We start from the raw sequence: 18,343 nt of genomic DNA on the forward strand, positions 1-18,343 counted from the left end.
GTGGAAGGCAACCCGAAATGTTTGACCCAAGTTAAACAATTTAAAGGCAATGCTACCAAATACTAATTAAGTGTATGTAAACTTCTGACCCACCGGGAATGTGATGAAAGAAATAAAAGCTGAAATAAATCATTCTACCTACTATTATTCTGATATCTCACATTCTTAAAATAAAGTGGTGATCCTAACTGACCTAAGACGGTATTTTTACTAGGATTAAATGTCAGGAATTGTCCAAAACTGAGTTTAAATGTACTCGGCTAAGGTATATGTAAACTTCCGACTTCAGCTGTATATTTAAAACCAAATACTTTTAAGACTTTTACTCAAGTAGTATTTTACTGGATGACTTTCACTTTTACTTGTGTCATTTTCTATTAAGGTATCTTTACTTTTACTCAAGTATGACTATTGGGTACTTTTTCCACCACTGATGATGAGTTGCTGACCCCTCTGATACAAACTCACCTGATGCCGTGGATGTTCTTGATGACATAGCTGATCTCCCGTCGCAACTCCCTCTCATCAGATTCCATCTAAGGACACACACACATACAATAAGAGGACACACACACACACTGAGGAAAAGAGTGGAGACTCACACAGAGACTCCAAGCCTGACCGTGACCAGTTCGAAGTGGAAGCGTTCGTGGAAGATGCGGTTGATCTTGGCTCCTCCAGACAGTTCTATAGGTGTCCACCTGGTCTCCTAAGCCCTCGATACGCTTCTCAAAGTCTGCTGCAAACTGCTGCACTAGCCTGTACACACACTTAATACACACTGCTAACTTTGTTTTCTAGTGTGTGTGTGTGTGTGTGTGTGTGTGAACTGACAGTAGTAGGGACTTGGTCTTGCGTCCGGGGTCGTCAGCCCTGTAGTGTTTGAACTCCTTAGCCTCTTTATCCAGAGGTAGGAGCTGGCTCTGGAGACGGCTGCAGAACACTTTTAGACTGTCTCGGATGTGGTTGGTCAGTTGCTGCACACACACCCAGAAAGAAACATCTCATTTGATCTCTGGCTAGTTTCAAAAGATATCCACATGGTGTGTGTGTGTGTTTTTTGTACCTGGTTGAGGACTCTCTTCAGAGGTGTGGTACCCATGCTGTCAACCATGTGTCTGTATGCAGGGTGAGACAGGAAGAACACTTCAGAGGTGTGGTACCCATGCTGTCAACCATGTGTCTGTATGCAGGGTGAGACAGGAAGAACTCTTCAGAATCACGGTACCCATGCTGTCAACCATGTGTCTGTATGCAGGGTGAGACAGGAAGACCTCTTCAGAGGTGTGGTACCCATGCTGTCAACCATGTGTCTGTATGCAGAGTGAGACAGGAAGACCTCTTCAGAGGTGTGGTACCCATGCTGTCAACCATGTGTCTGTATGCAGGGTGAGACAGGAAGACCTCTTCAGAGGTGTGGTACCCATGCTGTCAACCATGTGTCTGTATGCAGGGTGAGACAGGAAGAACTCTTCAGAGGCACGGTACCCATGCTGTCAACCATGTGTCTGTATGCAGGGTGAGACAGGAAGAACTCTTCAGAGGTGTGGTACCCATGCTGTCAACCATGTGTCTGTATGCAGGGTGAGACAGGAAGAACTCTTCAGAGGTGTGGTACCCATGCTGTCAACCATGTGTCTGTATGCAGGGTGAGACAGGAAGAACTCTTCAGAGGTGTGGTACCCATGCTGTCAACCATGTGTCTGTATGCAGGGTGAGACAGGAAGAACTCTTCAGAGGTGTGGTACCCATGCTGTCAACCATGTGTCTGTATGCAGGGTGAGACAGGAAGAACTTCCTCTCTCCAGCCAAAGCTGCTTTAATGTCCTTCCTCCCATCAATGTCTTTCTGACTTCGATTCACCACCCCAATGTAACCTGGAGAGGAGAGGAGAGGAGCAGATGAGTAAAAAGGTGTGTAAGCTGTATCTCCATGAGTTACAATCCAATACATCTCTGGAGGGCAGCATTCAGATTCAGAAGGTCCTCTGATTTCTGCAGACCAGCAGATGTTTCATTCAGGCAGCTCAAATCTAATCTCTCTACTGTCACAGCAGCACTAACAGTAGGCTCCATGTCTAATGCATTACCTCTGAAGGAGCAAGCATGACGGACCTGGCACAGCTTTACCCAGCCTAGACCCAGACCCGAGCACACATACACACACTATCCCAAGGCAGGCTGGCACTGATTGTAATACTGTAACACAACCCCATGAGCTCAGCATGGCAGTAGGATATCAAGCTTCCATTTCAACACTTACCTCAGCACAGCCTGGTCACTGGTGATGTTATGGGAACAGTATGGGAACATTAAGGGGTTGTTATGGGAACAGTATGGGAACATTAAGAGGTTGTTATGGGGACAGTATGGGAATATTAAGGGGATGTTATGGGAACAGTATGGGAACATTAAGGGGATGTTATGGGAACATTAAGGGGACTTTATGGGAACAGTATGGGGACGTTAGACAACATAATGGAGATGTTATGGGAATGTTACAGTGATGTTATGGAACCATCATGGGGACGTTGTGGGGATTGTTACGAAACCAATAACTAGCCTACTGATTTTGATGCACTTGTTATGTCTAGGGGTCTTATGCAGAGCTACATGCTCTGTCAGCTGATTTGATGTGTGTATAAATGTGAGAAATAAGCATATGTGACTATGTACCCAGGAGACTTTAGGTCCAGGGCCCGCTCAGTCATGATTCTCATAATCAGCCAGTCCAAGTAGATTAGTATTCTTACATTCATGAAGACAAAATAAATATTTCCAAAAAACAAACAACAGAAAGACACGCCCAACTAAAGAGGTTAACTAACACAAAGAAAGAAACAAAGGCTGGCTGAGAGGCTTCTGCCCTCCTCTCACACTGAGTCACAATCCTCTACATCGCTTGCGCCTGAGGGATTATCAAGGCTTCCTGGCAGAGCACAATCACCTGACCTGGTTGGTGCTGCCACCTGGGGATGGAGTGTGGAAGTGTAGTGTATTGTAGCGTGTATGCTTCTTACACTAATCTACCTAACCCAGACAGTTGGGACCATGCGGTTTATGTCTGAACACTCCAAGTGCCACTTTCTCCTCCATAGCCGTTGCTAAGTGATAATTGGTGCTTCTGTGTTGTGCTGTTGATTTCTGCTAGTTTTTAAAACCTATGAAGGTGTCCAGTGAAAACAGAGATGCAATTTGTTGACACCACAACACAGCACAGAATTGGATACACGTTATCCCGAATGCTAATGAATAAATAGTCTGTTAAATTCGCTGCTCTGTTCGGCTTGTTTACAGCAGGTCATTTCATAGGGAGTTGTTGGAGGCGCTCTCGTATTGTTACTTCACCAACATTTTGAGAATAAACCTGCTAACATGGCGGCCGTTCTAAAACCTGGCCCAACTCTCTTAATAGCTGGCTCTGACCTAACTTATTCCATAACAGGGATTTAATGGGAACATTATGGGGACATTATGAGAACGTTATGGGAACATTATGGGTACATTATCTCTACACACACACACACACACACACACACACACACACACACACACACACACACACACACACACACACACGTACGTATGTAGTGGCAGTAGCCTGTTCTTGAGTATGTGCCGGGCATCTGTTCCCTCGTCCATCAGATCTAACTTAGTGATCCCCCTATGGTCCGCTGGCCTGGTGGAAAACTATGACAAAGAAAGGAATATAGTACCTCTCATCATATAGTCAACTGATATTCCAATGTAGTGATTATTTGGACCATTTGGCAATGTTCTGGAGAGATGTTATGTCCCTGTTTTGTCTCACCTTGAGGGTCAACGTCCTTGGCCAGTTTGAGCGCCTCAGAGTTGGCCAGGCCAACTTATTAGCCAACTTGTTAGCTGGAGAAACAGCCAGGACCAGGCAGTTATCTCTACAGATAAACTGCATGATCATGTCTCTCTCCTGCAGGAACAAATAAAATACAACTTTATTTATGAAGGAAGGATTGTAATATTATAATAAATGTTTGATGTGTCTGACCTGGTTCTCTACATCAGTAGGCTGATCTCCTACAGGTACCTTGGTCATGCCAGATAGATCTACCAGGGTCAGGTTCAACACTATCAAAGGATAGACAGACATATTTACAAAGTTTTCACTTGTTGTTTTTCATGCATTTAAGCATCTGGTTTGGGTTGAGCTATAGGTTGTGTCCCTTTCTGAGGATCGTGTAAGAGTAGTACACTGTGGTGTGTGTATTGTGTACTGTGAGGGGAATAGACTCGTAGGTTGATGGGGACAGGAGAGAACCCTTATTGGTTCCATTCAGTTTCACGGTCTCTGCTTCGATCTCCTGACAAACCTCCTGGAAGTCTAAAAACATCTCTCCCTTACAGTGGAGGAACTCAGCATACTCTACAGAGAGAGAGAAAGAGATAGAGAAGGAGAGAGATAAGACGCCGTGGGTCAATGCCCATTTCCCACAGACCTCAAATACAGTATCCCCATCGTCTTTGGAAACATACATCAGTTAGATATCTAGTCTTGTTTGTATATATGATATGATTTATGTTCCCCATATCACTGCTTTCTTCACAGATAACAAAACCTGGTGCTGAGGGGAACAGACTGGTACTGTGTGTCTCCTATAGTTGTGTATATTTAACAGCATTCCAACGTTGTACCTGCTTACAGACAGACTCTGCCCCCTGGTGTGGAGAGTCACACCTACACACAGCAGTATATTGGGATGTTCAGGTTCAAATACAATGCAGGGTCCAATGTGAACCTTTTCTTTCACTGACCCAGTTGGCCAGAAATCCACTGTCCCAAACAGGATTTCTACTGGTGTAGTTTATAAGTGCATTAGAATCATGCAGGGCCTATAGGTTAGCATGCTGTCTCTCTATATTCATCAATTAATAGGCCACATCTGGTATTTAGTGCCTAAAAAAGCTGTGTAATATCTTTTAGAATGTAAGTCATTACTATATACTTTGGAATTGCATTTTACGTCCCAAAATAGGGCGTTGCCTCTTTAAGACAACTTCTCAACAGTAGCCAAGATGAATGTTAGGTGTCTTTTTGTAGACTATCAACAGTAGCCTATTGCAAATTTGCTACTTTGTTCACTATTGAAAGTTTAGTTTTGTAAATAATTTTTCCTATAATAAATTAGCTCTGAGAGTAGATCACACATATACTGCTCAGTAAATTGTAAATTGTGACTTGCGGGAAGCGTGGTGGTGATTGAACGGCCAATCATATTACTCAAATATGGAGTTTTCCACTTGTAACTCAACAATAAAAACAAATAAAATCATGTTTAACATTTTATTTGTCACATGCGCCAAATACAACAGGTGTACACTTTACCTACGAGCTCTTTCCCAACAATTTGCAAAAAATAAATACGAAAATAGTAACACAATAAAATAACAATAACAAGACAATATATATGGAGGGGTACAGGGCAGTTGAGTTAATTGAGGTAATATGTACATGCAGGTAGGGGTAAAAGTGACTATGCAGTTATCATTGGTGGTGATTTTAATACTATAACAGAAGCAAAGGATAGGGAGGCAAGAACAGGTTTAAAATGAACTGCCAAAGGGAAAACCTAGCAAAAAGTTAAAGAAGATTTTGAATTGAAAGATTCCTTCAGAGAACTCTTACCAAGCCGCTTTGGATACATGTGGGCTGAGCAAAGCACTAAAAACAGATAATTTTGGGGATAAAAAAATAAATAGAATTACCGGGGGAAAAACTAAAAAACCTACTGGAAATTGAACAATCATTGTCTGGAAAGCAATAAACTTTGTAATGAACTGAAAGAAGAAACATTGTGAGAAGATTATGGGGCAGTTATGGGTATTTTGCTGCACTTATTATGTCTAGGGGTCTCTTTTAAACTGGTTTGTTTCCTTCCTCAAAGAAAAAAAAGAAATACACATACAGTGCCTTGCGAAAGTATTCGGCCCCCTTGAACTTTGCGACCTTTTGCCACATTTCAGGCTTCAAACATAAAGATATAAAACTGTATTTTTTTGTGAAGAATCAACAACAAGTGGGACACAATCATGAAGTGGAACGACATTTATTGGATATTTAAAACGTTTTTAACAAATCAAAAACTGAAAAATTGGGCGTGCAAAATTATTCAGCCCCTTTACTTTCAGTGCAGCAAACTCTCTCCAGAAGTTCAGTGAGGATCTCTGAATGATCCAATGTTGACCTAAATGACTAATGATGATAAATACAATCCACCTGTGTGTAATCAAGTCTCCGTATAAATGCACCTGCACTGTGATAGGCTCAGAGGTCCGTTAAAAGCGCAGAGAGCATCATGAAGAACAAGGAACACACCAGGCAGGTCCGAGATACTGTTGTGAAGAAGTTTAAAGCCAGATTTGGATACAAAAAGATTTCCCAAGCTTTAAACATCCCAAGGAGCACTGTGCAAGCAATAATATTGAAATGGAAGGAGTATCAGACCACTGCAAATCTACCAAGACCTGGCCGTCCCTCTAAACTTTCAGCTCATACAAGGAGAAGACTGATCAGAGATGCAGCCAAGAGGCCCATGATCACTCTGGATGAACTGCAGAGATCTACAGCTGAGGTGGGAGACTCTGTCCATAGGACAACAATCAGTCAAATCTGGCCTTCATCGGACCACTTCTGTATTGAGCACATCACTGGTACTTCCTGTTTTTGCTTATAAGTAGGAATCAGGAGGATAGAGTTATGGTCAGATTTTTCCAAATGGAGGGCGAGCGAGAGCTTTGATATGTCTCTGTGTGTGGAGTAAAGTTGATTTAGAGTTTCTTCACCTCTATTTGCACAGGTGACATGCTGGTAGAAATGAGGTAAGTCGGATTTCAGTTTTCCTGCATTACAAATAACGGTCACTAGGAGCGTCGCCTCTACCAAGACCTGGCCGTCCCTCTAAACTTTCAGCTCATACAAGGAGAAGACTGATCAGAGATGCAGCCAAGAGGCCCATGATCACTCTGGATGAACTGCAGAGATCTACAGCTGAGGTGGGAGACTCTGTCCATAGGACAACAATCAGTCGTATATTGCACAAATCTGGCCTTTATGGAAGAGTGGCAAGAAGAAAGCCATTTCTTAAAGATTAAAGATATCCATAAAAAGTGTTGTGTAAAGTTTGCCACAAGCCACCTGGGAGACACACCAAACATGTGGAAGAAGGTGCTCTGGTCAGATGAAACCAAAATTGAACTTTTTGGCAACAATGCAAAACGTTATGTTTGGCGTAAAAGCAACACAGCTCATCACCCTGAACATACCATACCCACTGTCAAACATGGTGGTGGCAGCATCATGGTTTGGGCCTGCTTTTCTTCAGCAGGGACAGGGAAGATGGTTAAAATTGATGGGAAGATGGATGGAGCCAAATACAGGACCATTCTGGAAGAAAACCTGATGGAGTTTGCAAAAGACCTGAGACTGGGACGGATATTTGTCTTCCAACAAGACAATGATCCAAAACATAAAGCAAAATCTACAATGGAATGGTTCAAAAATAAACATATCCAGGTGTTAGAATGGCCAAGTCAAAGTCCAGACCTGAATCCAATCGAGAATCTGTGGAAAGAACTGAAAACTGCTGTTCACAAATGCTCTCCATCCAACCTCACTGAGCTCGAGCTGTTTTGCAAGGAGGAATGGGAAAAAATGTCAGTCTCTCGATGTGCAAAACTGATAGAGACATACCCCAAGCGACTTACAGCTGTAATCGCAGCAAAAGGTGCCGCTACAAAGTATTAACTTAAGGGGGCTGAATCATTTTGCACGCCCAATTTTTCAGTTTTTGATTTGTTAAAAAGTTTGAAATATCCAATAAATGTCGTTCCACTTCATGATTGTGTCCCACTTGTTGTTGATTCTTCACAAAAAAATACAGTTTTATATATTTTATATATGTTTGAAGCCTGAAATGTGGCAAAAGGTCGCAAAGTTCAAGGGGGCCGAATACTTTCTCAAGGCACTGTATATACAGTTGAAGTGGGAAGTTTACAGACACCTTAGCCAAATACATTTAAACTCAGTTTTTCACAATTCCTGACATTTAATCCAAGTAAAAATTCCCTGTTTTAGGTCACTTTATTTTAAGAATGTGAAATGTCAGAATAATAGTAGAGAGAATTATTTATTTCAGCTTTTATTTCTTCATCACATTCCGAGTGGGTCAGAAGTTTACATACACCCAATTAGTATTTGGTAGTATTGCCTTGAAATTGTTTAACTTGGGTCAAACGTTTCGGGTAGCTTCCTACAAAAAGTTGGGTGAATTTTGTCCCATTCCTCCTGACAGAGCTGGTGTATCTAAGTCAGGTTTGTAGGCCTCCTTGCTCGCTGACGCTTTTCCAGTTCTGCCCACAGATTTTCTATAGGATTGAGGTCAGGGCTATGTGATGGCCACTCCAATACCTTGACTTTGTTGTCCTTAAGCCATTTTGCCACAACTTTGGAAGTATGCTTGGGGTCATTGTCCATTTGGAAGACCCATTTGTGACCAAGATTTAACTTCCTGACTGATGTCTTGAGATGTTTCTTCAATATATCCACATAATTTTTCATCTCATGATGCCATCTATCTTGTGAAGTGCACCAGTCCCTCCTGCAGCAATGCACCCCAACAACATGATGCTGCCACCCCCGTGCTTCATGGTTGGGATGGTGTTCTTCGGCTTGCAATTCTCCCCCTTTTTCCTCCAACCATAACGATGGTCATTATGGCCAAACAGTTCTATTTTTGTTTCATCAGACCAGAGGACATTTCTCCAAAAAGTATAATCTTAGTTGCAAACCATAGTCTGCCTTTTTTATGGCATTTTGGAGCTGTGGCTTCTTCCTTGCTGAGCGTTCTTTCAGGTTTTAACGATATAGGACTCATTTTACGGTGGATATAGATATATTGTACTAGTTTCCTCAAGCATCTTCACAAAGTCCTTTGCTGTTGTTCTGGGATTGATTTGCACTTTCCGCACCAAAGTACGTTCATCTCTAGGAGACAGAACGCGTCTCCTTCCTGAGCAGTATGAGGGCTGCTGGTCCCATGGTGTTTATACTTGCGTACTATTGTTTGTACAGATGAACGTGGTACCTTAAGGCATTTGGAAATTGCTCCCAATGATGAACCAGACTTGTGGAGGTCTACAATTTTTTTCTGAGGTCTTGGCTGATTTCTTTCTCTTGGCTGATTTCGACATGATGTCAAACAAAGAGGCACTGAGTTTGAAGGTGGGCCTTGAAATACATCCACAGGTACACCTCCAATTGACAGAAATGATGTCAATTAGCCTATCAGAAGCTTCTAAAGCCAGACATCATTTTCTGGAATTTACCAAGCTGCTTAAAGTCACAGTCAACTTAGTGTATGCAATCGTCTGACCCACTGGAATTGTGATACAGTGAATTATAAGTGAAATAATCAGTCTGTAAACATTTGTTGGAAAAATTACTTTTGTCATGCACAAAGTAGCTGTCTTAACCGACTTGCTAAAACTATAGTATGTTAACAAGAAATGTTGGAGTGGTTGAAAAACGAGTTTTAATGGCTCCGATCTAACTACTGATTTCAACTGTATATATATATATATACACACACACACACACACACACACACACACACACACACACACACACACACACACACACACACACACACACACACACACACACACAGTACCGGTCAAAAGTTTTGACACACTTGCTCATGCATGGAATTTTCTTATTTTTTTTCTCTTTTCTACATTGTAGAATAGTAGTGAAGACATCAAAACCATGGAATAACACATATTGAATCATGTAGTAACCAAAAAAGTGTTGGCATTCTCTCAAACCGCTTCACCTAGAGTGCTTTCCAAAAGCCTTGAAGGAGTTCCCACATATGCTGGGCGTTGTGTTGGCATTCTCTGTTAGCTGCTTTTCCTTCACTCTGCGATCCAACTCATAGGGGCTGATATGGAAGGAATTCCATTTCTTCCCCTTATGAGAGTAAGAGGTTATGAGACTGGGTGATCATCATCCTCCTTGCATATATATATATATATATATATATATACAGTACCAGTCAAAGGTTTGGACACACTTACTCATTCAAGGGTTTTTCTTTATTTTTACTACATTGCAGAATAATAGTGAAGACATAAAAACTATTAAATAGCACATGGAAACACGTAGTAACCAAAAAAGTGTTAAACAAATCAAAAAAGATTTTAAAATCACCCTTTGCCTTAATGACAGCTTTGCACACTCTTGGCATTCTCAACCAGCTTCGTGAGGAATTATTTTCCCACAGTCTTGAAGGAGTTTCCACATATGCTGAGCACTTGTTGGCTGCTTTTCCTTCATTCTGCGGTCTAACTGATCCCAAACCATCTCAATTGGGTTGAGGTTGGGTGATTGTGGCGGCCAGGTCATCTGATACAGCCCTCCATCACTCTCCTTCTTGCTCAAATAGCCCTTACACAGCATGGAGGTGTGTTTTGGGTCATTGTCCTGTTGAAAAACAAATGATAGTCCCACTAAGCACAAACCAGATGGGATGGCGTATTGCTGAAGAATGCTGTGGAAGCCATGCTGGTTAAGTGTGCCTTGAATTCTAAATGAATTACCAACAGTGTCACCAAACAAAACACCCCCACACCATCACACCTCCTCCTCCATGCTTCACGGTGGGAACCACACATGCAGAGATCATCTGTTCACCTAATCTGTGTCTCACAGAGGCATGGCAGATGGAACCCAAAATCTCAAATTTGGATTCATCAGACCAAAGGACAGATTTCCACCGGTCTAATGTGTTTCTTGACCCAAGCAAGTGCTTCTTGTTATTGGTGTCCTTTAGTAGTGGTTTCTTTGCAGCAATTCGACCATGAAGGCTGTCTCTGAACAGTTGATGTTGAGATGTGACTGTTACTTGAACTCTGTGAAGCATTTATTTGGACTGTAATCTGAGGTGCAGTTAACTCTAATGAACGTATCCTCTGCAGCAGAGGTAACTCTGGGTCTTCCTTTCCTGTGGCAGTCCTCATGAGAGCCAGTTTCATCATAGCGCTTGATAGTTTTTGCGACTGCATTTGAAGAAACGTTAAAGATTCTTGAAATTTTCCAGATTGACTGATCTTCATGTCTTAAACTAATGATGGACTGTCATTTATCTTTGTTTATTTGAGCTGTCCTTGCCATAATATAGACTTGGTATTTTACCAAATAAGGCTATCTTCTGTATACCACCCCTACTGTACCTGTATACCACCCCTACTGTCACAATACAACTAATTGTCTCAAATGCATTAAGAAGGAAAGGAATTCCACAAATGAACTTTTAACAAGGCACACCTGTTAATTTAAATGCATTCCAGGTGACTACCTCATGAAACTGGTTGAGAGCATGCCAATAGTGTGCAAAGCTGTCAAGGCAAAGGGTGGCTACTTTGAAGAATCTAAAATCTAAAATATATTTTGATTTGTTTAACCTTTTTTGGTTACTACGTGATTCCATGTGTTATTTCATAGTTTTGACATCTTCACTATTATTCTATAAAGTAGACAATAGTAAAAATAAAGAAAAACCCTTGAATGAGTAGGTGTGTCCAAACCTTTGACTGGTACTGTATACACAGTGCATTCGGAAAGTATGCAGACCCCTTCCCCTTTTCCACATTTTGTTACTTTACAGCATTATTCTTTTACACAATACCCTATAATGACAAATCGAAAAAAAAAGTTTTCAAACGTATAAAAAAACAAAAAACAGAAAAACCTTATTTACATAAGTATTCAGACCCTTTGCTATGAGACTCGAAATTGAGGTCAGGTGCATCCTGTTTCCATTTATCATCCTTGAGATGTTTCTACAACTTGATTGAAGTCCACCTGTGGTAAATTCAATTGATTGGACATGATTTGGAAAGGCACACACCTGTCGATATAAGGTCCCACTGTTGACAGTGAATGTCAGAGCAAAAACCAAGCCAATAGGTTGAAAGAGTTGTCCGTAGAGCTCCGAGACAGGATTGTGTCGAGGCACCGATCTAGGGAAAGGTACCAAAACATTTCTGCAGCATTGACCTTGGCCAGGGAGGTGACCAAGAACCCGACGTTCACTCTGAAAGAGCTCCAGAGTTCCTCTGTGGCGATGGGAGAACATTCCAGATGGAACTTTCCTTTATGGTAGAGTGGTCAGACGGAAGCCACTCTTCAGTAAAAGGCACATGACAGCCTGCCTGGAGTTTGCCAAAAGGCACCTAAAGTACTCTCAGACCATGAGAAAGAAGTTTCCCGGAAGATAGAACTCTTTAGCCTGAATGCCAAGCATCACATCTGGAGGAAACCTGGCACCATCCCTACGTTGAAGCATGGTGGTGGCAGCACCGTGCCGTGGGGATGTTTTTCAGCAGCAGCGACTGGGAGACGAGTCAGGATCGAGGCAAAAATGAATGGAGCAAAGTACAGAGAGGTCCTTGATGAAAACCTGCTCCAGAGCGTTCAGGACCTCAGACTGGGCTGAAGGTTGACCTTCCAAGAAGACAACGACCCTAAGCACACAACCAAGACAAAGCAGGAGTGACTTCAGGACAAGTCTCTGAATATCCTTGTGTGGCCCAGCTAGAGCCCGGACTTGAACCGGATCGAACATCTCTGGAGAGACCTGAAAATAGCTGTGCAGCAACGCTCCCCATCCAACCTGACAGAACTTGAGAGGATCTGAGAAAAGGGTCTAAATACTTACGTGAATGTGATATCAGTTCTATATTTTTAATAAATATGCTTATATTTCTAAAAACCTATTTTGCTTCATCATTATGGGGTATTGTATGTAGATTGATGAGGGGGGGAAAACGATTTCATGACTTTTAGAATAAGGCTGTAACATAACAAAATGTGGAAAAAGTCAAGGGGTCTGAATACTTTCCAAATGCACTGTATGTGCATATATATATAATATATATATATATAATGAAGTAACAATAAAGAGAGTATTTTTAAAGAGAAGTAACAAAACAAGAGATGCAAACAATTGTTTGTGCTGTATGTCATGAAAGTGAAAAGGTGGTTGGTTTTAATGCTGATCTTGTAATAAAAAGTGAAAGTGACTAGGGAATCAGGATAGGTAATAACAGCTTATGTGAAGAGTGTGAAATAGTGTAAAAGTGTGTGGGTGTGTGGCGTCAATATGCATGTGTGTGTGGGTGTGTTTTCTCTGTGTGTGTCAGCGTATGTAGTATTGGTACAGTATATGTGTGTTGGAGTGTCAGTGTAGTATGTGTGATTGTATGGTTAGAGTCCAGTGAATGTGCATAGAGTCAGTGCAAATAAAAAGATGGTCATAGCAAATAGTCAGGGTATCCATTTAATTAATATTCAGCAGTCTTATGGCTTTGGTGTAGAAGCTGTTCAGGAGTCTTTTGGTCCCAGACTTGGCACTCCGGTACAGCTTGCCGTGCGGTAGCAGAGACTTGGGTGGCTGGAGTCTTTGACAGTATTTAGGGCCTTCCTCTGACACCGCCTCGTATAGAGGTCCTGGGTGGCAGGGAGCCCCGCCCCAGTGATGTAGTGCGTCATATCCACTACCCTCTGTATCTCCAAGCAGTTGCCATACCAAGCGGTGGTGCACCCAGTCAAAATGCTCTCAGTGGTGCAGCTGTAAAACCTTTTGAGGATCTGTGGGCCCATGCCACATTTTTTCAGCCTCCTGAGGGGGAAGAGGTGTTGTCGTGCCTGCTTCACGGCTGTGTTGGTGTATTTGGACAATGATACTGTAGGTCCTTAGTGATGTGGACACCGAGGAACTCTCGACTCGCTCCACTAAATCCCTGTCGATGTGAATGGAGGCATGCTCGGGCCTCTGTTTCCTGTAGTCCACGATCAGCTTCTTTGTCTTGATGACATTGAGGGAGTGGTTGTTGTCCTGGCAGTGTGACCTCCTGCCTATAGACTGTCTCATCATTGTCGTGATCAGGCCTACCACCATTGTGTTGTCGGTAAACTTAATGATGGTGTTGGGGTCGTGAGCGGCCATGTAATCGTGGGTGAACAGGGAGTAAAGGAGGGGACTAAGCACGCACCCCTGAGGCACCCCCGTGTTGAGGGTCAGCGTGGCGAATGTGTTGTTCCCTGCCCTCACCACCTGGGGGCGTCCTGTCAGGACGTCCAGGATCCAATGCAGAGGGAGGTGTTCAGTCCCAGGGTCTTGAAGGGCACTGTGGTGTTGAACGTTGAGTCGATGAACAGTATTCTCACATACAGTGCCTTGCGAAAGTATTCGGCCCCCTTGAACTTTGCGACCTTTTGCCACATTTCAGGCTTCAAACATAAAGATATAAAACTGTATTTTTTGTGAAGAATCAAAACAAGTGGGACACAATCATGAAGTGGAACGACATTTATTGGATATTTAAAACTTTTTTAACAAATCAAAAACTGAAAAATTGGGCGTGCAAAATTATTCAGCACCTTTACTTTCAGTGCAGCAAAAAAAGCGTTAAAAGCGCAGAGAGCATCATGAAGAACAAGGAGCACACCAGGCAGGTCCGAGATACTGTTGTGAAGAAGTTTAAAGCCAGATTTGGATACAAAAAGATTTCCCAAGCTTTAAACATCCCAAGGAGCACTGTGCAAGCAATAATATTGAAATGGAAGGAGTATCAGACCACTGCAAATCTACCAAGACCTGGCCGTCCCTCTAAACTTTCAGCTCATACAAGGAGAAGACTGATCAGAGATGCAGCCAAGAGGCCCATGATCACTCTGGATGAACTGCAGAGATCTACAGCTGAGGTGGGAGACTCTGTCCATAGGACAACAATCAGTCGTATATTGCACAAATCTGGCCTTCATCGGACCACTTCTGTATTGAGCGCATCACTGGTACTTCCTGTTTTTGCTTATAAGTAGGAATCAGGAGGATAGAGTTATGGTCAGATTTTTCCAAATGGAGGGCGAGCGAGAGCTTTGATATGTCTCTGTGTGTGGAGTAAAGTTGATTTAGAGTTTCTTCACCTCTATTTACACAGGTGACATGCTGGTAGAAATGAGGTAAGTCGGATTTCAGTTTTCCTGCATTACAAATAACAGTCACTAGGAGCGTCGCCTCTGGGTGAGCATTTCCTACTTTGCGTACGGCCCTATGCAGCTTGTTGAGTGCGCTCTTAGTGCCAGGATCGGTTTGTGGTGGTAAGTAGACAGCTACGAAAAATATAGATGAAAACTCTCTTGGTAAATAGCATGGTCTACACCTTATCATGAGGTGAGCAGACCCTCGAGACTTCCTTAATTAGAGATTGCACACCAGCTGTTGTTAACAAAGAAATATAGGATATTACAGTTCTTCAGATCACGTGAATAGGAAAGTCTCGAACGGAGCTCTCCAGTTTATTCTCCGGTGATTGCAAGTTCACCAATAGAACGGAGGGTTGGGTGGTTAATACACTCGCCGATGTAGTCTTGTCAGGTATCCCAAACGTCAGCCTCTATAATGTCGCCTATTCCTTCTTCGAGTGTTGGGGTTTGGGCCGGTTCCGGGATGAGAAATATGTACATTTAAGAAGAAAGCTCATTGAAGTAGAAATCCTCATTCAAATCAAACAATGCGGTGCTGACCGCGACGCGGCACCCGCAGTTTTCTCTGGCAGACTGCGACAGAGGATGTTAATGTCGAACTGGAATGCCAAATGCGCTGAGAAGTTACTGGCCAGGTCGGGCCAGTGCCTGACAAGATCCACTGGCCCAACATGTTTTTACTGGCCCCAGGCAAGTGGGCCATTGTTATTGTTCGACCCTGCAATGTGTTGCTTTGAGCCTTTGTGTGTGTGTGTGTGTGTGTGTGCGCGCGTGCGTGCGTGCGCCCCAAGCACCACAGCTCCCACTCTGGCATAAACAAGACACAATGTCAAGTCGGCAGGTGTACACAAAACAAGGCTCATCAACTATGTGTGGTGCAATCGATTTGTTTGTGGGGCTTGCTTACACAAAGCCCGAAGCTATGTGCTGACTGTGGACCCTAAGCATAAAGAGAAGACACGATTGATTAATGCGTTAAGGCACGAGTATAAGGGCACAAAACAGTGTCCGATACAATCAACAAATGTTTTTTTTTTATATCTTGTCATGAATATATTTCCACAAATATTTCTTTATGCAATTCTTCCTTTACAATTGTTCATGCACTGGTGTTTTTGTTTAGGAATACGGCAAATCATTTCAGCTGTACAGCTGGCTGGTTTTATTATTATAATATTTTTGGTTTCTACTTTGTCAAAAGAAGCTGGAACTGGACTTTATTATTTACTATTACTAATCGTATCTACAAAAAAGTTGATCAAATAAATCACACTAATGTTTTTATTGCAAGAGAAATAACTAGGCTTTAGGCCTGTGTTTTTTCTAGGACTTTGTAGAATTATACAAAACATATCCTTGACTCTATCTAAACAAACAACTTTTTTTTATTGATATATTTCCATAAATATTTCTTCATTCAATTAATCCCTTACTATAGTTTATGAACTACTTATCAAGCATGTATTTATCAAGCATGTTTGTGCACCTTGCGGGTTGAAATGCATCTGATGCATATGCTAAAGGTGACGCCCGGGGTACTTATATGCTGAAAGGCCAGGGGGTTCTAGTGTTAAAAGACAAGAGCGGGTATAAACACAACATTGGAAGCTGAAACATGTCTAACAGCCCCGCTGAGGCAACTATAAAATACATCTAAATCTCAATGTCAAAATGACCCCACACTCATTTGACATTACATTTACATTTAAGTCATTTAGCAGAGGCCCTGTGACCTTTCGGTTACTGGCCCAACGCTCTTAACGGCTAGTCTTCCTTTCTCCCCCACTCAGGCTACAGTATAAACTCTACAAAGAAATAATGGGTGAAATCACTTATTTCTAGTCTTTTATTCCAAATTCAGGGTGCCACCATTTTCCTGTTGTCTTGCTTCAGAGTTTATTTTATAGTATCCTACCATTTATAATCCAGCTGTGACAACACGCCTGCAGGAAGCAAGGACTGACACTCAGGGCTGGAGAAACAGCTGGATTCAGGCATCAGACATTAAGTCAGTGATTGCATCCCAAACATCACCCTATTCCCTATTTAGTACAATACTTTTGACCAGGGCTCCTGGTTAATACGTTACCAAGTGCTGGTCACTGTCACACAGACATCATCACTACTGTCACAAAGCCATGTCAGGTATCCATACTTCAGTATTCCATACCAACCATACTAAGAGAGCGAGAGAAAGAGAGAGTGGGAAAGTGTATCATAGTCTCCTCTCTCTCATATCTGCACATTTGCTTGTGCAACAAAACACTTGTTAAGCATCATGCCTATTGTCGCATAACTGAATTCATTATTGGTGGGTGACTGACTACTACTGAGAAAGCTCTGATTCACAAACACAGCTATATTGGCATAGGGTTTAGTAAACAATCCATGCCAGCCCTCACTGAATAGGAGAGGCTGTCTGTCTGCCATGTGCATTCATTTGGAGAGCTCAACTGTTGGGAGCCATGAATCATTCAATTCCATTCAATTCAAAGGGCTTCATTGGCAAGGGAAACATATGTTAACATTTCCAAAACAAGTGAAGTAGATAATATACAAAAGTGAAATAAACATTAAAAATGAACACTAAACATTAAACATTAAAATAAAGACATTACAAATGTCGTACTATGTATATATACAGTGTTGTAACTATGTGCAAATGGTTAGAGGACAAAAGGGGAAATAAATAAACATAAATATGGGTTGTATTTACAATTGTTTGTTCTTCACCGGTTGCCCTTTTCTTGTGGCAACAGGTCACAACTCTTGCTGCTGTGATGGCACACTGTGGTATTTCACCCAGTAGATATGGGAGTTTATCAAAATCATGTTTGTTTTTGAATTCTTTGTGGATTTGTGTAATCTGAGGGAAATATGTGTCTCTAATATGGTCATACATTTGGCAGGAGGTTAGGAAGTGCAGCTAAGTTTCCACCTCATTTTGTTGCCAGTGTGCACATAGCCTGTCTTCTCTTGAAAGCCAGGTCTGCCTACTTATCTTTTTGTTTTCTCATGATTTGGTTGGGTCTAATTGTGTTGCTGTCCTGAGGCTCTGTGGGGTCTGTTTGTGTTTGTGAACAGAGCCCCAGGACCAGCTTGCTTAGGGGACTCTTCTCCAGGTTAATCTCTCTGTAGGTGATGGGTTTGTTATGGAAGGTTTGGCGATCGCGTCCTTTTAGGTGGTTGTAGAATTTAATGGCACTTTTCTGGATTTTGATCATTAGTAGGTATCGGCCAAATTCTGCTCTGCATTCATTAT

General features: G+C 42.2%; 1 pseudogene; it reads right to left on the bottom strand.

Moving 5' to 3' along the window:
- LOC135556868 (dynamin-1-like) overlaps positions 1-18,343 on the bottom strand; it is a 46,702-nt pseudogene that overhangs the window by 27,644 nt on the left and 715 nt on the right.

The sequence above is a fragment of the Oncorhynchus masou genome, chromosome 15 (assembly GCF_036934945.1).
Source record: "Oncorhynchus masou masou isolate Uvic2021 chromosome 15, UVic_Omas_1.1, whole genome shotgun sequence".
Taxonomy (NCBI): Eukaryota; Metazoa; Chordata; class Actinopteri; order Salmoniformes; family Salmonidae; genus Oncorhynchus; species Oncorhynchus masou.